Here is a 19,895-nt window from a genome sequence, read left to right on the forward strand (position 1 = left end):
GGGAGTTCTGCAGATTCTTTATTTGGCAAGGAAACTTATTGCTCCTCTTTATTCCCCGTTCTCAATGAGTTAGTTACCCAGGTGTTCCTTGTTGTTTGCCTTGAAAGGGGATCTATAAAGTGTTGCATAAGTTTTCTTCAGTTTGGAGCCTGTGGTTTAGGGAGTACAACAAGGGAGGTTAACAGTGGTAGGCGGGTCTGGGTCAGGTCTTTAATTTCATCTGAGCTGCTGTTAGGGGGGAGGGTGTCTCAGTTACAGACATTTCCTCATCTTAGTACAGGCTTTTTTCCCCCTTCCTATGGACTAAATGGAGTTGAGTACAGATGGTATGCAATATATTCTTTATATGTATATTAGGGCAACACAGTGGCTCAGTGGTTAGCACTGTTGACTTGCAGCGCTGAGGTCCTTAGTCCAAATACCACCGACGACTCTTCCTATGTTCTCTTCGTGTTTTTCTTCCGGGTACCTCCCACACGTCAAAACATACTGATAGGTTTAGATGTGAGCACATATCTGAATGCACAGCGCTGTGGAATCTGTGTGCGCTATATATAATAAATTATTATTGTCTACTTAGGTATTCTTTTGTAAGAATTTTTAGTAAGAGTGAGAGAGTGCGAGTGTGAGTGTGTTATTGTGATTTATATGTTTGTTAAAATTTTGGAAAAAGGTCAATAAAATTATCTAATAAAGAAAATATGCTACTTTTGTTTGACATGTTTTTTTCTCTCTTTCTATAATTCTAACTTAAACTAATAAAATTATTCAATGGGAGAATCAAATCTGGACAGCACTACATTTAAAGTAGACAATTCCCTTTTCTCTTGTCATCTTTGGTAAGAGTATATTTGGTATATTATTGTACATTTTTGGCCAGCTTTTGAGATACACAAAGGATTATACATTTTGAAGTAATACAAAAAGATGAAAGATACATTTGTTTCTGTACAAAATGACCCAACAGTATTTATTTTTTTTTTTAAACTTTATTTAAAAAAATTGAAAAAAAAAGGAGAAAAAAAAAACCACCACTAACATGACGGACACTTTCTTAAACAAAAGTATTTATTTTTCTTCTGATGCAAAACAGCAGAGTTATATATCAGGTTTAAAAAAACAAACAAAAAAAAAAACACATACATAATGCTAAATGTATATTGTTTACACTGGCTTACTTTCTATACACACACAATTTTAGAAACTGTTAAAGAAACTAAATATGCCTAAATGGATAGACAATTGTATAATGCAAACCAGTATAAACATTGTAATGGCAACTAGAGTGTTACGGTCACTATAAAAAAACAAAAAACACTTGCATGTCATGCAGACATGTCAAGAGTTTTGATCAGTTGGGGTCTCAATGCAGAGACTCTCACCAATTGCTAGACACAGCTAGGTGTGTACTTTGCTTCCTTTCTTGGTGGTCATTGTAGGAGACTGGCACAACATAACTGACTGCAAGTTTAACCCCTTAACGACCACGGACGTAAATGTAGGTTATGTTACGGAGGTACTTTCCGCACCAGGACGCACAATTCCGTCCTGTACATGACCGCGAGCATCGGAGTGCTCACACTTCAGAGCGGCACGCTCTTGACTCAGCCTGCCAGCCGCGTCCTCGGGCTCTGAACCCTGACAAGAAAAGCCTGCGCGTGCTGGCCCTGAGTCAGTGGAGCGCTGCTCTTCTTATCTTATTGCGCATATTGAGTCTACGAGCCCCAGCAGGCATCAGATGACGCCGCGCCTGCTGGGCCAAGCCCACTTCTGCCCCTCACAAACACCAGGCTACTGAGCTACCAAAGATAGCTCAAAAAAAGGCATTTCAAGGGGTTTTTATAAAAAATAAAGGACAGGTATAGTGTTCGAGTCGGGGAAAAATGGAGATGGGGAATTAAGGAGAGTTAGGATGATGATAGGTACTCTTTAAGCGAGAAATTAAATTGCTGGCAGAAATATAAACAGTATTTATAATCTTTATTGAAAGATTTTTCCTGGACTTTTTAAATTTATGGCCTATCCACTGGATGAGCCTTTAATTGATGCTTGGCAGAGTATGAGGACCCCCCACTAACCAGTTTCTTGTGAGTCCTGCATTATACGGTGAATGCGGTTGGAAGCTGTGTATTGTATGGCACTGGGTAACTGCAGATAGATTCTTATTAAATTGGTGCTGAGCTGCTGTTACCCAGTGCCATAACTATACAATGAATGTCACAGGGCTCCTGGCCACATTTGCTGTTTAATGCAGGGCACCAAACAGCTGATCAGCAGGGTTACCCCGCTAATCAATGGCCTGTGGAAAGGCTATTAGTCTCAGAAAACCCCTTTAATAAAAGCAAGCAAGTCTATTTTTAATATTAAAGACCTACTTTTTTCAACCTTTGTCTTTGCTAGTCTGCATTTACACAGTACGCAGCAACGTTAATACGTTTCCAAGAAACACTTATCTCCTAACCCTAGGTAGTAAATGTTTGATCATTAAGGGGGAGATTTATCAAAAATCTGTGTATAAAAAAAAAAAAAAAAAAAAAAAAATAAGTGGTGCAGTTGCCCATAGCAACCAGAAAGCTTTTCCTTTTTGAAGAGGCCTGTGAAAAAAGAAGCGATCTGATTGGTTGCTATGAGCAACTGCACCACTCTTCTAAAAGCCCAGCTGTTGGGGCAATTAAGGGACCCACTTAATTGTACTCCTTGGGGAAGATTTATAAAAACCTGTGTAAAGGAACAGTTGCCCATAGCAACCAATCAGGTCACTTATTTCATTTTTCAAAAGCCCTTTCATGAATGAAAGAAGCAATCAGATTGGTTGCTATGGGCAACTTTTCCTCGGCACAGATTTTGATAAATCTGCCCCCTTGTGCCAACTCTCTAATATTTGCCAGCAGCAATACTATTTGGTGGTCAAGTGTATGCAGTAACCTTTCACTCTGACCAGAAAGGTCAGGTACACATACTGGTACCTCAGCACATGCACTTTTATATTCCATATCCTCTGCCCCTGGAACACTCTAGACCCACTTATACGTAGTAGAAAATTTCATAGTCTACTGCAAGCCTAGTGATACTTATATGAGGCAACAGCTCTTCACAATGGCTCTCATTAGAGATGAGCGAACTTACAGTAAATTCGATTCGTCACAAACTTCTCGGCTCTGCAGTTGATGACTTATCCTGCGTATATTAGTTCAGCCTTCAGGTGCTCCAGTGGGCTGGAAAAGGTGGATACATTCCTTGGAAAGAGTCTCCTAGGACTGTATCCACCTGTAGCTCTCATATTTCCTGTGCTTTAACCCCTTAAGGACTCAGCCCATTTTGGCCTTAAGGACAATTTTATTTTTACATTTGTTTTTTCCTCTAGTATGAGGGCTTGTTTTTTGCACAACCAGTTGTCCGTTGTAATACCATCACTCACTTTACCATAAAATGTATGGCGCAACCAAAAAATACTATTTGTGTGGGGAAATAAAAAAAAGAAAACCGAAATTTTGCAAATTTTGGAAGGTTTCGTTTTAACTCCGTACAATTTGTGCTCTTTATTCTTTGGGTCAATATGATTAAAATGATACCCATGATAAACATATTTTTCTATTACTGCTGCGGTTAAAAAAATGCTAACTTTTTAACCAAATTAGTACGCTTAAAATCCCTCTATTTTGAAGACCTATAGCTTTTTCATTTTTACGTATAAGCGGCGGTATGAGGGCCATTTTTTTGCCCAGTGATCTGTACTTTTTATTGATACCATATTTGCATATATAAAACTTTTAATAAATTTTTAATCATTTATTTTGGAATAAATTTAAAAAAAAAGCAGCAATTTTTGATTTTTTCTCTTTACGTTCACCCCATTGTACAGTATCATTAACATTATATTTTAATAGTTCAGATATTTACGCACGTGGCGATACCAAATAGGTTTATAGTTAATTTTTTTAACACTTTTTGGGGGTCAAATGGGACAATTAAAATTTTTATTGGGGGAGGGGACTTTTCCCCCTTTTTTTTTTTTTACTTTTATTTTTACACTTCATTCTATTATAATCATTCGATTGCTAATACTGTTCACTGCTATGCATAAGGCATAGCACTGATCACTGTTATCGGTCATCTGCTCAATCTCAGACCAGAGCAGAAGACCCTTGGAAGGCAGCAGAAGCAGGTGAGGGGACCTCCATCTGCCGTTCTGGATGATCGGATCACTGCGGCAGCGCTGCAGGCGATCTGATCATCCATTTTAGTGACCGCAGCTGCCATAATCTGTATTAATCATGGCATCTGAAGGGTTAATGGCAGAAATCCGCGTGATCGCAGGTGTCAGCCATTACCGGTGGGTCCCTGGCTGCGATCAGCAGCTGGGACCTACCGCGCATGACCCGAGCATCACTCCAATGCTCGCGGTAATGTATAGGACGTAAATGTACATCCTGGTGCCACCACACCAGGACGTACATTTACATCCTGTGTTGTTAAGGGGTTAAGATACATTAGTATGCTCTTAAAAGGGTAGTGTGGGGGGACTAGTGGGTGAGTGGCACCTCATCGAAGCGAGGCAATATCTACTCACAATTTTAAATACAATGCTGAAGTACTTACTTCACATGGGATAAGAAAAATGCAAAAAGGTTTGGGCTTCAATTACAGACAGCATTTAAAACACTTTACAGTCCATAAATGAGATGGTATTTACAGAATATAGTCAATATGACTAAATAGTCTACGTAGTGAAAAGAGTGGGAACAGCCACAAAAGTTTACAAGGTTATTGAGAGAACCTATGATAAATGCATATTAAGGCATTACAGATCATGAGAACTGGGGGTCCATGTCCGCTATCTGAATGAAGTGGTGCTTGGGCACATGGATGCTGGATGAAGCAGCAGCACACATTCCTCACTGCTCCTCTACTTGGGACCCCTGATTTTTTTCACTATGGATCCTAGAAGGGAAGCCCCAAGCAATGGGATACTTATAACTAGGGATGCATCGAAAGGGAAATTTTAGGCCGAAACCAAAAATTTAGGCTGTGCTTGGCCGAAAACCGAAAATACATTACCCCTCCCACTTTTTAGTTTTTTGTAAAATTGTATTATCAAAGTTTTTTTAGTTAAATAAATTCGTTAAACCAATATGGGGACTTTGTTTTGTGCGGCCACCAATTTTACTGCGTAATAACATCACTTATTTTACCACCAAATCTACAGTCAAACAAGAAAAAAAAATAAAAAAATTCTGGGTAGAAAAAGCAGTGTTCCTATGCAGAGTTTCTACGCGGTGCACTTTTCAGTAACAATGACATTATCTATATTCTGTAGGTCCATACGATTAAATGATACCAAATTTTTCTGTTTTAATTTACTACATAAAAGGGAGATTTATCAAAACCTGTGCAGTTGTCCCTAGCAACCAGATTGTTTCTTTGATTTTTAAAAGGTCTCTGAAAACTAAAAGAAGCTAACTCATTGGTTGCTATGGGCAACTACTCCATTTTTCCTCGGCACGTTAAAAAAAAAAAATTATATATATATACACACACACAGTGCATAGTGAAAGTATTCGCCCCCCCTTGAACTTTGACCTTTTGCCACATTTCAGGCTTCAAACATAAATATATAAAGCTGTAATTTTTTGTGGAGAATCAACAAGTGGGACACAATCATGAAGTGGAACAACATTTATTGGATATTTCAAACTTTAACAAATAAAAAACAAAAATTAGGCATGCAAAATTATTCAGCCCCCTTAAGTTAATACTTTGTAGCGCCACCTTTTGCTGCGATTACAGCTGTAAGTCGCTTGGGGTATGTCTCTATCAGTTTTGCACATTCCTCCTTGCAAAACAGCTGGAGCTCAGTGAGGTTGGATGGAGAGCGTTTGTGAACAGCAGTTTTCAGTTCTTTCCACAAATTCTCGATTGGATTCAGGTCTGGACTTTGACTTGGCCATTCTAACACCTGGATATGTTTATTTGTGAACCATTCCATTGTAGCTTTTGCTTTATGTTTTGGATCATTGTCTTGTTGGAAGACAAATCTCCGTCCTTGTCTCAGGTCTTTTGCGTACTCCATCAGGTTTTCTTCCAGAATGGTCCTGTATTTGGCTCCATCCATCTTCCTATCAAATCCATTTTAACCATCTTCCCTGTCCCTGCTGAAGAAAAACAGGCCCAAACCATGATACTGTCACCACCATGTTTGACAGTGGGGATGGCGTGTTCAGGGTTATGCTTTTACGCAAAACATAACGTTTTGCATTGTTGCTAAAAATTTCGATTTTGGTTTCATCTGACCAGAGCACCTTCTTCCACATGTTTGGTGTGCCTCCCAGGTGACTTGTGGCAAACTTTAAACAACACTTTTTATGGATATCTTGAAGAAATAAATGGCTTTCTTCTTGCCACTCTTCCATAAAGGCCAGATTTGTGCAGTATACGACTGATTGTTGTCCTATGGAAAGAGTCTACCACCTCATCTGTAGATCTCTGCAGTTCATCCAGAGTTATCATGGGCCTCTTGGCTGCATCTCTGATCAGTCTTCTCCTTGTATGAGCTGAAAGTTTAGAGGGGCGGCCAGGTCTTCGTAGATTTGCAGTGGTCTGATACTCCTAATTCAATATTATTACTTGCACAGGGCTCCTTGGGATGTTTAAAGCTTGGGAAATCATTTTGTATCCAAATCCGGCTTTAAACTTCTCCACAACACTATCTCGGACCTGCCTGGTGTGTTCCTCGTTCTTCATGATGCTCTCTGCGCTTTAAATGGACCTCTGAGACTATCACAGTGCAGGTGCATTTATACGGAGACTTGATTACACACAGGTGGATTCTATTTATCATCATTATTCATTTAGGTCAACATTAGATCATTCATAGATCCTCACTGAACTTCTGGAGGGAGTTTGCTGCACTGAAAGTATAAGGGCCGAATAATTTTGCACGCCCAATTTTTCAGTTTTTTTTTTATTTGTTAAAGTTTTAAATATCCAATCAATTTCGTTCCCCTTCATGAGTGTGTCCCACTTGTTGATTATTTACAAAAAATTACAGCTTTATATCTTTATATTTGAAGCCTGAAATGTGGCAAAAGGTTGAAAAGTTCAAGGGGGCCGAATACTTTCACTATGCACTGTGTGTATGTGTGGGACGGTCCAAGCTATTTGACCGCCGGCGGAGACAAATTTGCGAGCTAAGTGCCTCACTATTTCATAGTTTCACATTTGCATCTATTACACCATAGCTGTATAGCGCTCCATGTTTTCACTGCATATTCATGTTTCACCTATATCCTTGTGCTGGCAGTGTGCTGCTGCATTCTTCTGTTGCTGTATATCTAGCCTAGTAGCGTGCACCTGCAGGCCAGGTCCATATAATAGTTTGCCCCCCCCCCGATATCTCCTGCACAGCGCCCCTGGCTCTCTGCATGAAAGGAGCAGTTTCAACCACAGCACAAAGCTGCAGCCGACACACCCCCTCCATGCAGCTTTATGGCAGAGCCGGAGATTGCAGAGAGCCGCGCTTTGGCTCTCCCATAGAGCTGCATGGAGGAGGCATGTTGGCTGCAGCTTCATGAGGTGGTCAATACGCCCCATTCATGCTGAGAGCCAGGGAGCTGTGCAGGAGATCGCGGGGGGCCCCAGCAGTCAGACCTCCGCAATCTGACATTTATCCCCTATCCTTAGGATAGGGGATAAATTGTAATGCCCCAGAGTTCTCCAATATTTTAATGGCTCGGACATTTATGCACGCGGCATTACCAAATATGTTTGTTTATCTGTGCTCTGTCCATTCCAGGAACTCTCCGAAGCAGCATATGATTGCTATGGGGATTTTCTCCTGCTGTGGACAGTTCCTGACATGGACAGAGGTGTCAGCAGAAAGCACTGTGGACAGACAGAAAAGAAATCCAAAAAGAAAAGAATTTCCTCTGTAGTATACAACTGCTAATAAGTACTGGAAGGATTAAGTTTTTTTTTTTTTTTTTTATAAAAGTAATTTACAATTCTGTAACTTTTTGGCACCAGAAAAAGTTTTCCACCGGAGCACCCCTTTAAAGTTCAACAATTTTAAATTTTTTGCATTTTTGTTTTTTTTCTTGTCTTTTGAATAGCCATTAGTCTCTTCATTTTTAGGGCTATATGAGGGCTAGTTTTATTTATGACCAACTGTACTTTGTAATGACATCACTCATTTTATCAAAAAAAGGGAACCCCGCAGTTTTGTTGGGCAAAACAAAACAAGAACGTAATGTTGGCTAGACAGTGCAAGTTAGTTAAAATGACATGTTATCTTTATTCTGTATGCCAATACAGAACCTTGGGTCCTATTCTATTTAATATATTTATTAATGACCTTGTAGAGAGGTTGAATATAAAAGTAGCAATCTTTGCAGATGATACTAAACTCTGTAAAGTGGTAAACATCATAGAGGACAGTAAACTGTTACAAATGGACCTGGATAGGTTGAAGGTTTGGGCTGGGAAGTGGCAGATGAGGTTCAACATTGATAAATGTAAGGTTATGCACATGGGGAAGAAAAATCCGGTCTGGAATGATGTATTAAATGGGAGTACATTTGGGAGAACTGACATGGAAAAGGACTTAGGAGTCTTAGTTAATAGTAAACTTAGCTGTAGTGACCAGTGTCTGGCAGCTGCTGTCAAGGCAAATAAAATCATGGGGTGCATCAATAGGGGCATAGATGCCCACGACAAGGAAATAATTCTACCGGTGTACAAATCACTAATCAGACCACACATGGAATACTGTGTACAGTACTGGGCACCAGTGTACAAGATAGATATATTGGAGCTGGAGAGGTTTCAAAGACGGGCAACCAAAGTAATACGGGGAATGGGAGGACTACAGTACCCAGAAAGATTAGCAGAATTGGGGTTATTTAGTTTAGAAAAAAGGCGGCTATGGGGAGACCTAATAACTATGTATAAATATATCAGGGGGCAGTACAGAGATCTCTCCCATGATCTATTTATACCCAAGACTGTATCTATAACAAGGGGGCATCCTCTATGTTTAGAGGAAAGAAGGTTTCTACACAGCACAGACAGGGGTTCTTTACTGTAAGAGCAGTGAGACAGTGGAATTCTCTGAATGAGGAGGTGGTCATGGTGAACTCTGCAAAAGAGTTCAAAATTGGGTCTGGATGCATTTTTGGAGATCATCATCATCGCTGGTTATGGATACAAGATTTAGAGGGAGAGAACGTTGATCCAGGGATTTATTCTGACTGCCATATTTGGAGTCGGGAAGGAATTTTTACCTCTACTATGAGGGTTTTTTGCCTTCCTCTGGATTAACTCAGTTGGGACTCAGGGTTATAGGTTGAACTTGATGGACTCTGGTCTTTTTTCAACCTTATAAACTATGTTATTATGATACAACAATTTCCTATTTCTATAGGTTTTGTTTTACCACTTTTAAAAAATTAAAAATATAATAGTATGCTTAACAAAAATGTCCTCTTCTGACCCCTAACACTTATTTTTCCCATATACAGGGGTGTATGAGGGCAAATTTTTTCACCTTGATCTGTCATTTTTATTAGGCATATTCACATTTATTAACTTTATGGTTTACATTTTATTCCTTATTTTTTAGTCCCCATAGGACACTACTACCTGTAATGTTTAGATTGTAAACACTATTTAACCCCTTCCCGAACCAGGATGTACCGGTACGTCCTGGGTCCTCTCCCTTTCTATAACTGAGTGTCCCTGCATCATAGCGGGTCGGGCCCGCCACCTAGCAATGGCTGGGACACGTGGCTAATAGCGCACGGCACTAATAGCTGTGCTGCACGCTATTAACCCTTTAGACGTGTCGTTCAAAGTTGATCGCCGCGTCTAAAGTGAAAGTAAAGTAATGCTTGTTACCTCAGTGGGCTGTTCAGGACCGCCGTGGCGAAATTGCGGCGTCCCGAACAGCTGGAGGACACGAGGAGGGTGCCTTACCTTCCTCCTCCGTATCACATCGCCAAATAACTGCCCTGTCTGAGATCCTGGCAGGAGCAGTCAAGCGGCAGAAACACTGATCAATGCTATGCTATGGCATAGCATTGAACAGTATGAGAGATCAATGTACTGCATGTTATAGTCCTCTATGGGGACTATAACACTGCCAAAAAAAAACATGTTAAAAAGATAATAAAGATCATTTAACCCCTTCCCTAATAAAATAAAGAATCACCCCCCTTTTCCCATTTAAAAAATAAAATAAAAACTTGTGTAAACAAAAATAAACATATCTGGGTTTGCTGAGTGCGGAAATGTCTGAATTCTAAAAATATATTGTTAAATTAAACCGCACAGACAATGGCGTAAGCGCAAAAAAATGTAAAGTCCAAAATAGCGTATTTTTTGGTCACTTTTTATATAATGAAAAAAATTTATAAAATGCAATCAAAAAGTCCAATAAATACAAAAGTGGTATCGTTAAAAACCTCAGATCGCGGTGTAAAAAATGAACCCTCATATAGTCCTGTACGCAGAAAAATTAAAAAAGTTATAGGGGGTCAGAAGATGACAATTTTAAACATATAAATTTTCCTGCACGTAGGTAGGATTTTTTCTAGAAGTATGACCAAAACAAACATATATATGTAGGGTATCATTTTAATCATATGGAGCTACAGAATAAAGATAAGGTGTCATTTTTACAGAAAAATGTACTGTGTAGAAACGGAAGCCCCCAAAATTTACAAAATGGTGCTTTTTCTTCAATTCTGTCGCACGATGATTTTTTTTTTTTTTACCGTTTTGCCATAGATTTTTGGGTAAAATGACTGATGTCATTAAAAAGTAGAATTGGTGGCGCAAAAATAAGCCATCATTTATTTTTAGGTGCAAAATTGAAAGAGTTAGGATTTTTAAAAGGTAAGGAGGAAAAAACGTAAGTGCTAAACAGCCGGGTCATGAAGGGGTTAAAGCACTGATTAGTATTATTGGTGTTCTGCTTCTCTAGCCTGCAGAACAGGGCTGGGGAAGTAAAGCACCATTTGGACGGGAAAGAGGCAGGGATGGACCCCTCGCCCCATCATGCAGGCTGATCAAAACCCTGCAATTGTGCTACGGAGGTCCCAATAAGCACCCCCAAAAGGACCGGCGTGACATTTTAAATTGTTTTAGATGTCACAATCAACTTTGACTGCAGCACTTGAAGAGATTTATGCTGAATATCAGCAAGTACACCTACAGAGTGTGACGCACGCTTAACTTTTGAGCTCTCTTAATAAACCCTGACCATGACCAGGACTTACATGAACGCCCTTGTGTTGTATGAGGGTTAAGATGACAAGTGCAGAGTCTCAAAATATTCAACAAAAGCAATTTTGTTAAGACAAAAATAAAATCAGGACAGATACTAGAAGGAAAATAAGCTACATACATATAATTCTATAATGACTGTTCCAAAACTCTTCACTAACCAAAGTATAATCTTAAAGCGTTACAATCATTAAATACAACTTCTGACATGTTGATCAGGCATGTCAAAAGTTGCTGATTGCATCAGGTCTCACAGCTGAGACCTAAAGGAAAACTCTCAGCCTGGGTTATAATGTGGGTGAACAGGAGTCCAAGAGGGGTCACTTACTTAAATATGTCCAATAGGTCCTGAGATATGTCCCCCAGAAGATCCTCTGCTGAATTCAGTGAAATGCACACAGGGGGCGATGCTCTGCCAGCTCAATTTACATATTCATTGTCTGTTACTCCACATCCTAGTGAAGATGAGTCACAGACCAAAGATATGTAAATTACGCCACAGCGAATAACTCACGATCACAGTGGGTCTCAGCAATGAGACCCGATGCTATCAACAATTTTTTTTATATGTCTGAGCAACATACCAAAAGTTGTATTCAATGACAGTAACGCTTTGAGTTATCTGATAGATAGAAAACTTTATGAACTTATCCTAAAAACGCAAAAGGAAGAGTCAGCAAAACCTTTCATTGTGTAGGAAATTGTACAGACCTGTAAGAACAAATGTCAATACAAGAAAGCAACATTTACTTACATTTTGAAGTCCTTGGTTTGTAAAACCAATTCAAACAGTGTTTTAAATTCTTAAGATGGGTTAAGTAGTTTATTGTTTTCAAAACTTTTAGCATTATAATGTTTGATGACATAAAAACTTAGCATTTAAAAAGCTTTAACACCCAAGAATCCAAGATAACTTGTAAACAAAGCCAAACAATAAAAAAAAAATAAAAAAAATAAAACGCACTTCATTTAAAGTTGCACACTTCACAGTAAAGGCTTTAGCTAAAGTACTATAACACATTTCTAACAGAATAAATTTAACATATCCACATACATGGGTGATATTTACATGGGCAACAAATTCTTGGCAAAAATATAGTACAGCTAGTGTAAAAATACTTTCACGTCTTAAACCACAACCAAATTTGCTATATAAGCATATGTTGTACAAAGGAAAGCAAAAAGAAAACAAAAAACAAACAATATGTACACACTGGCTGTTGTCTAAAATTTAATTTACGTGGTAAGAAAATGTATTAGCTATGACAAAGATGTAATATCAAGCAAACACTGACGTTTATAGCAGTCCATACAAAATATTGCTTTATACAGAAGATAGATCTGTATATACAGATTGATTATAGGTTTCATGGCAAAACTAAACAATTAAAATATGTGTGGGTTGTGTGTGTGTGTCTGCTTGGTTTACAGAAACAGCACCACTCTTACTCAAGCGCTATGGTATAACAGTTTAAGTAGATTCACTTTAAGGGTTATTTTGCAGTGTATTTTCAGCAGCTGATTTTGCTTCCCATTGATTTCAATGGGTAAGAAAATCATCAGCTGTTTCTAGGGGTTAGGGTTAGGCAGATCTGCTCTATATAACATAATACATGCAAATTGAATTTTTTGTTCTCTTTCAGTGGACTGCCAACCCCAGCAAGCCAATGTATCAAGGAAAACACAATGTTCAAGGAAGAAACAGCCCTCAGAGAGCAAACAGCCCAAGGGGCTGGAATATCATTAAGATAAAGGGAAAGATTTATCAAAACCTCTGTGGGGGAGAAGTTGAGCAGTTGCCCATAGCAACCAGATTGCTTCTCTCATCTTAAAAAGCAATCTGATTAATTGCTATGGGCAACAGCATCACTTTTCCTCTGCATAGGTTCTCAACAAAGGTTCACTTTTTTGGCATTAAAAAGGTCAATTCACTTTCATTCACAAAATTTGTAACACTTGCAATATGTGATCAATAGAAGGGAAACATAAAATCCTGGTAAAAATACTCACCTGGTTTTGTTTGACTGCATTTAAAATTATTAACTTGGTGACAAACTTGTATTATAAAAAAAAAAAAACAATCTTTTTACAATTTTAGTTTGCATGAAAAATGTTCTACCGATTATAAAAACACATGTGCATTGCAAACTCCTTGGCTTGTTATAAAGGAAGATCCTTTTGTCCCAGTTCTATATGTTGTGCATACAGCTTGCAGTCTATACCACAGAAGAGAAAAATTACTGCTGGAAAAACGTGTAACAGCATTCAAGCATAGTGAGGCAGGGTTCACTCTAATGAAGATGTATTGATAGGTCTGTATTACGGTTGCAAACCCCAGTTCAACCATGGGTCTGATGACCTGAAAAGACAGGTTATCAGACCCACAGTCAGGACCGGATCATGATGTAAACGTATAAGAACATTTTTATTGGGCTACTGGGATACCAGCCTAATGGTAACCATGCCACCAATAGTCTTGAAAACTTGTTATTATATAGAATTCCAATATAAGAGGAGGTAGATAGGATCTACATTGCATCTTTCACAGAAAGAAAACTAGCATTGACCAGAAAACAAAAATATTCCCACTGCAGGATAATGCAATAGTGGGATGGACCAATAATCTATTAAATATCTGTTGGATTTAAAGGGGTAGTCTCACAAAGGTAAATAGGTCAAAGCTGATTCATTATGTGAAATCAAAACATATTTTAAAATGTACAAGAATTTCTGAGAACGTGCATGCTTTGTTTTGATAACCTGCTGCCCTTGGATATGACCCACTAAGGAGAGTCAGGATGCTCGGTTCAACTGCAGTCTCCTGGTCGTGTTCAGTAAGTCCTGGCTTAGGCTGGGTTCACACTACGTTTTGTCCCATACGGGAGCGCATACGGCAGGGGGGAGCTAAAAGCTTGCGCTCCCGTATGTGACCGTATGCGCTCCCGTATGTCATTCATTTCAATGAGCCGACCGGAGTGAAACGTTCGGTCGGCTCATTTTTGCGCCGTATGCGCTTTTACAACCGGACCTAAAACTGTGGTCAACCACGGTTTTAGGTCCGGTTGTAAAAGCGCATACGGCGCAAAAATGAGCCGACCGGACCGAACGTTTCACTCCGGTCGGCTCATTGAAATGAATGACATACGGGAGCGCATACGGTCACATACGGGAGCGCGAGCTTTTAGCTCCCCCCTGCCGTATGCGCTCTCGTATGGGACAAAACGTAGTGTGAACCCAGCCTTAGTCTCCACTGCGAGTGTATGTATAGAAACAGCAGGATCACAATTCAGAGTGGAAACCAGGAAGGGATAGGATGTATGGAGGGAGAAATAACTCTACAGAGCTGTAAGTGTATTTGTACTTCTTTACATATATATGTATGTGGCACATTTTCTTTGTGAAACATCCCCTTTAAAACAGAAAATTTTAAATGGATATTTTTTTTTTTATAACTATAGCAAATTTGCAAAACCGAAAAGGTGACACTAAGATTAATACTCCAACACAAGTTTTAATACATTCATAAATGTAAGATGGAATGGTGGCCTATTAGAATACAGAGTTATGGCATGCACTGACTAAATTGATTATTTGCATCTCACACTCTTTACTACCATATATAGTAGTTTAATAATATACAAGTGAATTACTAAAATTCAATGTCCAACAGTGATGTAACCAACAAATACATGTAATTCAGTTATTTTACATGAAAGATGGGCACCCAAAATTGCAAGTTGCAGTTGAAAAAAATCTATATTGCTAAAACAAGCCTATCCCTGAGGTGTAAACAGCAAATAACTTGAACAGATTTACACATCAGCCCCATTAAATGGTTTATTACAATACCACATCCTGAAATTGAGGTGGTGTAATGTACAAACATCAGAACATGAACATTTTAACAGCAACAAACAAACAACTATAAAACCAAGAAAGAACTGGACTCCCAATTGCTTGCACATTATACGTTGTCATTGTAATGCATAACCAAAGTTGCAAGAGCTATTAAATGTTTACTACACACAGGTTTCAGTCAAATAAAACAGTTAAGCAACTTAAAAATAAAAGTAGATCTACTGGTTACCATGTTTGCAGATTTGCTTTATTCACATCTAGATCTGTTCATTTTTATCCACAAGTTCTCAGAAACTGAGTCATGAAGCAAAGTGAAGGCCAAGTGTCTTCTCTGAAGAGTAGGTGTTGATCTTTGAAGATGTTCCTCTTCTGTCAGCTGTAATGTGTTAAAATTTGTGATGTAGATTTGATACAGTACAAGGCATATACAATTCTTGGTAGAACAGTATCACAGTACACCTCAATCAATAATACAGCTGTAATGAGTGTTTGGCATGAAGAACATTACATGCAGCTACATACATCATCATATACATTTACATGCATATATTACTGCCAGTATACTATAGATAGTGTTTTTAAGCAGGTACTAAAACAGTCTTATATACAGTTAAATGTGAAGTAGTCAATGTACACACACAAGTCACAGTTATAAAACAGTGGCAAACACATGTAAGAATGTCTAAACATAAAATTATAAATGTTAACTAGAATTGTACATAAGTTAAGATTTAAAATTAAAAAACAGTCTGCCTTTTAGTTTAGATTTTCATCATGTCTCTACATAGGCATTAAAAAGGTAACCAAGCAGCAGATTTTAGCATATGTATTGCTTGACAACACGTTATATATATGCTATATATCTTTATCCTCTCAATGGTCACTATAATAAACAGAATGAATAACATATTCCCCACTTTCTATTTCTGGGTATATTGAGGTAGAAAAACTGATCAAATATAATGAAAAATCAGGGGTATCATAAAATATATCCAATATATGAAATGTACAAAGTCCGCTAAGTTTGGAGAGAAGTAGCGCTAAGAATGCTGCTGGATTAATGTATAACAAATCTTAGGTACGATTTCATGTTAATAGTAAGAATTGTCGGTGCACCACTCGCCACCCTGTTTTGGTATGGAAGCTCCTCTGTTTAGCTTTTGATGCGGGCTGGCACGGATTGGCATCCGGCCCGTTGCTGGTAGTGCCCACTGGAGGATGCGCTGAGCAGATGTAGATGAAGGAGCTTTACGTGGTAACGGCGGTGATTTTCAAAAGATAGACGGCTGCAGTCTGGCACTGATTGTTCCCAGCCTCGAAGGTGATGATGTCCGCGACAGAAGGTGGATGTTAGCAGACAGTATGGATGAGCTGTGGTGTCGGCATCCATGTGTGTCAATGACTTTGGATGCACACGCTGTAACAGTGGTACTGTAACGGGGGTTTTAGCTGTTGCAAGTAGTTTGATCAAATTTAAAGACAATGTTTGCGGTAAATGTCCTTTGCACAATTTAGGGGCTAATAAAACCAGGCTAGACACATTTCAATACCACAGGTATGTTCTTCAGTAGCCAATATAGAGATGAAAAGTGGTGAAATGAAAGGTTTATACAGTCATCGCCGTAAATGTTGGCACCCCTGAACATTTTCACGAAAATGAAGTATTTCTTACAGAAAAGGATTGCAGTAACATGTTTTGCTATACACATGCTTATTCCCTTTGTGAGTATTGGAACTAAACCAAAAAAGGGAGGAAAAAAAAGCAAATTGGACATAATGCCACACCAAACTCCAAAAATGGGCTGGACAAAATTATTGTCACCCTTTCAAAATTGTGGAAAAATAAGATTGTTTCAAGCATGTGATGCTCCTTTAAACTCACCTGGGGGCAAGTAACAGGTGTGGGCAATATAAAAATCACACCTGAAAGCAGATAAAGAGGAGAGAAGTTCACTTAGTCTTTGCATTGTGTGTCTGTTTGTGCCACACTAAGCATGGACAACAGAAAGAGGAGAAGAGAACTGTGAGGACTTGAGAACCGAAATTGTGGGAAAATATCAACAATCTCAAGGTTACAAGTCGATCTCCAGAGATCTAGATTTGCCTTTGTCCACAGTGCGCAACATTATCAAGAAGTTTGCAGCCCATGGCACTGTAGTTAATCTCCCTGGGCGTGGACGGAAGAGAAAAACTGATGCAAGGTGTCAACGCAGGATAGTCTGAATGGTGGATAAGCAACCCCAAACAATTTCCAAAAGATATTCAAGCTGTCCTGCAGGCTCAGGGAACATCAATGTCAGCGTGAACTATCCATGGACATTTAAATGAAATGATACGCTATGGCAGGAGACCCAGGAGGACCCACTGCTGACACAGAGACAAAAATAAGACTACATTTTGTCAAAAAGAACTAGAGTAAGCCAAAAATCCTTCTGGGAAAATGTCTTATGGACAGATGAGACCAAGATAGAGCTTTTTGGTAAAGCAAATCATTCTACTGTTTACCGAAAATGGAATGAGGCCTATAAAGAAAAGAACACAGTACCTACAGTGAAATATGATGGAGGTTCAATGACGTTTTGGGGTTGTTTTGCTGTCTCTGGCACTGGGTGCCTTGAATGTGTGCAAGGCATTATGAAATCTGAGGATTACCAATGGATTTTGGGTCGCACTGTATAGCCCAGTGTCAGAAAGCTGGGTTTGCGTCAGAGATCTTGGGTCTTCCAGCAGGACAATGACCCCAAACATATGTCAAAAAGCACCCAGAAATGGATGGCAACAAAGCTCTGGAGAGTGGCCAGCAATGAGTCCAGATCTAAATCCCATTGAACACCTGTGGAGAGATCTTAAAATTGCTGTTTGGAAAAGGCACCATTCAAATAAGAGAGACCTGGAACAGTTTGCAAAGGAAGAGTGGTCCAACATTCCGGCTGAGAGGTGTAAGAAGCTTATTGATGGTTACAGGAAATAACTGATTTTAGTTATTCTTTCCAAAGGGTGTGCAACCAAATATTAAGTTAAGGGTGCCAATAATTTTGTCCAGCCCATTTTTGGAGTATGGTGTGACATTATGACCAGTTAGCTTTTTCCCTCCTTTTTTGATTTAGTTCCAATACACACAAAGGGAATAAACATGTGTATAGCAAAACATGTGCTACTGCAATCCTTTTCTGTGAGAAATAATTTTCTTGAAAATTTTCAGGGGTGCCAACATTTACGGCCATGACTGTATATACAGAATATCTGAATGCCTTACCTGTCATACCAAAGGAGTAATTTATCTAATCCAACTTAAATGCGGCAAGAGGCAATTAAAAATATGCATATCAGAACATATATAATACCAAAAAAGGAATTAAAACACACCCCTTATCTCTCCATTTCACAGAACACCATAACCAAAATCCATCTGACCTTTTCTTCGTGGCTATTCAGAGTGTTAGGAAGTGTTGGAGAGGAGGAGACTATGCCCTGCCCATTTTCCTTGCATCACCTTGGCTTGGTTATATAAACCTTTCATTTCACCACTTTTCATCTCTATATTGGCTACTGAAGAAAATACCTGGTTTTATTACCCCCTTTAATTGTGCAAAGGACATTTACCGCAAACATTGTCTTTAAATTTGATCAAACTACTTGTAACAGCTTAAACCCCCGTTACAGTACCACTGTTACAGCGTGTGCATCCAAAGTCATTGACACACATGGATGCCGACACCACAGCTCATCCATACTGTCTGCTAACATCCACCTTCAGCCGCGGACATCACCTTCGAGGCCAGGAGCAATCCGTGCCAGACCGCAGCCATCTATCTTTTGGAAATCACCGCCGTTACCACGTAAAGCTCCTTCATCAACATATTGCTCAGTGCATCCTCCGGCGGACACTACCAGCAACGGGCCGGACGCCAGTCCGTGCCAGCCCGCATCAAACGCTAAACAGAGGAGCTTCCATACCAAAACAGTATTCTTACTATAAACTTGAAATCATACCTAGGATTTGCACAATTCATATATTGGACTATTTTATGATACCCCTGATTTTTTTTAATTATATTTTATCAGTTTTTCTACCTCAATATACCCAAAAATAGAAAGTGGGGAATATTTTATTCATTCTATTTATTATAGTGACCATATTGGCATGATATCACATTTATACTCATACAGGGAGATTTATCAAAAACTGTGCAGAGGAAGAATGATGTAGTTGCCCATGGCAACCAATCAGATCGCTTCTTTCATTTTTAAAGAGACCTGTGAAAAATGAAATAAGCAATCTGATTGGTTGCAATGGGCAACTGCACCACTCTTTCTCCACACAGTTTTTGATAAATCTCCCCCATAATATCTATTGTATGTGGAGCCTGCGCAAGAGCCCTGTGCTAGACTCCAGTTGTTTCATTTAACATATTGCATTTGATTTAATAAATATTATAACATTGTACCGTACTGGAACTAATATTCTTTCCTTTTTATACCTTTGAGGACTGGTTGCAATATTTTATTTATATATTTACTCATTTTCCACTATTATTTGGCCTGGGTATAGGTAACATCAGTAACCTTAGGCATACTTCTTTTGCCAAGTGAGCTACACTACTTTTTGTCATACATATCTGTACAGATATTTGTTGCCCCAAAATAAAATAATATGTCTTTATACAAACAGTACTATATGAGAAGAGTGGGCTCACATTACAATTCGGACTTGTGCTAAATGTATACATTAAAATCTTGTCAAAATGTCTACATAT

At 38.9% G+C, this 19,895-nt stretch overlaps 1 protein-coding gene across 5 annotated transcripts in view; it reads right to left on the reverse strand.

Annotated features, from left to right (window-relative positions):
• Positions 1 to 15,104: 15,104 nt before the first annotated feature.
• Positions 15,105 to 19,895, reverse strand: part of CPSF6 (cleavage and polyadenylation specific factor 6) — a 48,667-nt gene continuing 43,876 nt past the window's right edge. For all 5 annotated transcript variants that reach the window (XM_056574181.1, XM_056574182.1, XM_056574179.1 and 2 more), the window contains exon 10: positions 15,105 to 15,514. The gene's annotated coding sequence lies outside the window, so the exon portion shown is untranslated. The remainder of the gene's footprint in view (positions 15,515 to 19,895) is intronic.

The sequence above is a fragment of the Hyla sarda genome, chromosome 4 (genome assembly GCF_029499605.1).
Source record: "Hyla sarda isolate aHylSar1 chromosome 4, aHylSar1.hap1, whole genome shotgun sequence".
Taxonomy (NCBI): domain Eukaryota; kingdom Metazoa; phylum Chordata; class Amphibia; order Anura; family Hylidae; genus Hyla; species Hyla sarda.